At 37.9% G+C, this 4,017-nt stretch overlaps 1 long non-coding RNA gene across 2 annotated transcripts; it reads right to left on the reverse strand.

Annotated features, from left to right (window-relative positions):
- Positions 1–21: 21 nt before the first annotated feature.
- LOC107561334 (uncharacterized) lies at positions 22–1,741 on the reverse strand. Of its 2 annotated transcripts, none has more exons than XR_001605840.1 (3): positions 1,574–1,741; positions 1,145–1,410; positions 22–76 (listed from the first exon to the last, which is right to left on the reverse strand). It is a non-coding gene; the product is annotated as an uncharacterized lncRNA (long non-coding RNA). The 2 variants fall into 2 exon arrangements; XR_001605841.1 differs by lacking the exon at positions 22–76 and having other exon boundaries at positions 1,184–1,218; positions 1,322–1,410; positions 1,574–1,688.
- Positions 1,742–4,017: the final 2,276 nt, after the last annotated feature.

Raw genomic sequence — 4,017 nt, forward strand, 5'->3', positions numbered from 1 at the left:
ATTTATAAGATGATGCAACATATTATAAGGTTTCTTATAATGCATAATTAATTCCTTATAAAGCTTTAAGAATAACCTTATAATCAGGGTTTGAAATTAACACCCGCCAAATGCGCTGTCAAATCACTAGCCAATTTGGCGGGTTACTTTTCGTAGTTATGTTCACTCATTCATTTCTTGGGGAAGTTCATGCAGGTCAAATCTGCGCAGGTTTAGCGCAAATACTGAACTCGTGAGACATCATGACATTATCGAGTATATTGCAAAAGATAAACAAAACACACCTACCGAGGCATGCATACGCGACGAGATGAAGTCTGGTTAGACCAACACAGGATTTAGTGCACGTGCGCTTTTATAGTGCACTCTTTCGCTGCATGATTCAGTCTATTAATATGCATTAACAATGATCACATACTTCAAGATAAGGAGGCAGAAAATGTATATATTTATATCAGTTCATATAGTTAATCAATATCACACGAAGAGTGCCGTTTTTTCTTAAAAAATCAGCATGGTTACAAATGTGATATTTATTTTATACAACAGTTCAATAAACAATAAGTTAATATCTAGAGACTTACGTTTTAGACGTTTAGATTGGCTGTTTTTGCGCTATTTCTGTGCTATTTCGCCAACAAAAAACATTCCAAACACAGCCACAGTACTGTCTCTGAGCAACATGACGTTGTTTTGTTTCTGAATGAATCAACAGTTTAAAGGGGTCCTATTATGCTTTTTCACTTTTTTAATTTTAGTCAGTGTGTAGTGTGTATGTTTGGGCATAAAAAAGATCTAGAAAGTTACAAATCTCAAAGTCCACTCCAAAGGGAGATATTTAGTTTTTTAAAAATCAATTTTCAAGAACGTTTGGACTACAGCATTTGGTTTCCGGGCTTTGTGATATCACAAAGCGGCTCATCAGAATATCATTACAAAGAATTCCCGCCTACAGAAATTCGAATGGTTGGGGGTGGGGTGGGGGGAGGTCGTGGTTAGAATGCTTGGTTGAGTGACCGCATCAGACGAGACGACAAAGAGCTGCTGTGCTGTAGCCTCGGCATGTCTAGAACCGCGGTTCTCAGTTCCAGTCCTCGCGTACCCCCGCTCTGCACATTTTGCCTTATAATGCTTTAAGAATAACCTTATAATGTATTATAAATACAGGCTTCATAGAAAGTGTTACCGTCAATCCTTCTATTAAAATCTTCCACTTCACTGAAATAGTTATCAGAGAACAATCACTGTTGGGTTAACAGAAATATCAGTAACAAAAGGTGCACTGGGCATTGTGCAAAAATAATTCATATTCTACTCTGACCTGTAATGATAATCCGGACCAGAAAGGAAGACCTGCTCAGCCTCCTGCAATGAGAAATTCCGTAGGACAGCCAGGGCATATATGATGGCCTATGAAAAAACTGTTAATTTAAGTATACTATTAAAACACTACTGAACAGCAAGCCATTATACATTGGTCCATACACGAGTAGCACCAGCATGCAGTTTATACAATAGATTTTGTAAGTGCAGGAGCAGGACACTCACAAACACATTACATGGCCCGGCATACCTCTGCACTTCATCTGTGAAGCTCAGTTGTGTTGGTGTCCTATGCAGCACTCCTCTCAGATAGGCAAACAGGACAGTTGTTCCTCACTGTCGAGGTTGACAGGCACTCGGGAAGAGGTTAGCTTATGAGACCTTAGAGGGCTTCCCACTGAGTACACCCTATGGGCAAACCATGGTGCAAAAACAGTTATTTTCACGAAATTGATACATTTAAGATAAAGATACAATAATTTGCAGCATAGTTAAAAGACATTGTTAATGTTATTCCTAATTAAGGCCCTTGGTGAACCTTTACTATGAGTTTGTTTGTAATGATGATTAAATGTGAACATTGTTTAAGTACCACTAAATGCTCCTCAGATCCCTGTAACTTTACAATGAAGTCCAGCAGTCTCTTTAGCTCTGCAGTGTGGTCATCGACAGCCTGAATGTGGATTTCCTCTGAGATAGCACTCTGTACACTGGCTGAAGAGTTCCTTGAAGCAAGTTTCTGGCCTCATCAGTTCAGAAGGCAAACTGCTGACCATGCCTTTCAAACATCAACCAGATTAATCTAAAGTACTGCCAAAAGGACAGGCTAATAACACATATTGTGGTGCAACCAAGCAATGAGCCCAGTTTAATTATGAAAGATGATTTATACTTAACTAATATGCTAAAACAATGAGTATCAAACTAATTTTCCCACTAATACAGTAAGCTACAGGTAAAACTGACACATCTCACATCAACATGCTTTTATCATCTTTTTAAGTTTAATTAATGTGCTGGCTAGATTTACTTATTGTAGTCATTATGTCAACATGGTTTAGCTTAACTGTCACCCCCCCATTTTTTAAAATAGGCGTGCAGGTGCACTATCCAAACTTAAATTTTTGTAATTTATGAACACTTTGGAATACAGACATAAGGTTGGTCTCTTTTTAAAGAAGACAACAGCAAATTATCGCAAAAGTGGAATTTTGTCAAAAAATGTAAGTATCAAAAAGTTATAGTAGTTTAAATTTACTGTAAAGAAAATGCACTATATTAATTTTATTTTATATATAATACATATTTTACATATCAGGTTTTACTCTAAAATTGGTATAAAATTATAGCCTTATGTCTAAATAAGTTATGTTCCAAATTTGAAGTTGATATGAAAAAAATTGAGATTTTATTTAGGGTGATATACCACAAACCGCCACCGGGTGACACCCAAACTCCATTGAATTTTTTTTATGCATATTTCTGTCACAAATGTCTAGATTTCTAGATTTGTCAATATTACTTCCTATCTCAAAATAAATCCTGAGACTCAGACCTTTCCAATGTTATGTGTTTTGTCAAGATTATAAAAAGTTTTGATTTTAAAAGACCGTAATTCATTTTGTCTGATTGGCCAGCTGACCCAGTGCATTGTGATTGGCCGAACACCACAAGCACGCGTCGGAAATGTAACGTCGCTTACCATAATCGAGCTTCAGCTTTCAAAGTATTGTTAGTTTTACCATTAGTTCAAGCCGGAAAGGGCAACAGAGTCGTGTGACAGACGCAGTGATGATGCAGTACACAAGCTGCGGTTAAGACGGCTGACGTGCTATGATTTCTGACAGGCAGTTCACTCTCCTGTGATGTGACCCTGTTCCCCTCACACACACACACACACGACGCATTACTCTGCGCTGCACAAAACTCCGCATTTAAACAGTCAATAGCAAATACTTAAACTAATTGTTAGTAAATTAACATATGCCCCTCTGTAATCTCTTTTTCATTTTGTAATATGACACTTGACACTGCCCACTAAGGGGGAGGAGACCGCCAAAAGATTTTAAAGTACCATTTCCATGGTAACGCAATGTCTGATTTCACAGGATGAATCTTGGGCTTCTAAGCTTTCAAATGATATATGATTTATGATGATTACTAAAAGATTTGATAGAGAAAAAATACAACAAAAAAAAGAGTGCCAAACGTCCCACTGACGTTAAGGGGTTAAATCATTGCCACGAATTAAGAACATCGTAATAATCAATAAACCTAGCAAACGGGAATTCATTATTATTTCTTAGCAGTTCTCACGTTGGCTACGTAAACTTTGCATCGTTTTAAGGTTATAAAATAAAACTTAATTGAAAATCGGTAAAGTTACTCACTCTGATTGCTGTCCATGTCGTCCATCTTTAGTGATTCGGTAGGTGGCGCTGTTAGAAAAGAATAGGGTCCTAGAACTGCGGTCCTGAAACTGCAGCCTCCGGTTGTGCAGGAACATACTATTGGGAATTTGCTCATCTCAAACAAGCCTATTGCGATCGATCTGCACAGTGCTGCATGAAGTCGAACGCATATCGCAAGCCGTTTTAGCCATAAGCTGTGTGTCTCTCAGTCTGTCCTTGTCAGTCGTTGTGGATGTGTTACCCCGTTTTCCTTTGTGGTTTCTTTGTACTTTGTTTTCCCTGC

Source organism: Sinocyclocheilus grahami, unplaced genomic scaffold, assembly GCF_001515645.1.
Source record: "Sinocyclocheilus grahami isolate Dianchi unplaced genomic scaffold, SAMN03320097.WGS_v1.1 scaffold767.1, whole genome shotgun sequence".
Taxonomy (NCBI): domain Eukaryota; kingdom Metazoa; phylum Chordata; class Actinopteri; order Cypriniformes; family Cyprinidae; genus Sinocyclocheilus; species Sinocyclocheilus grahami.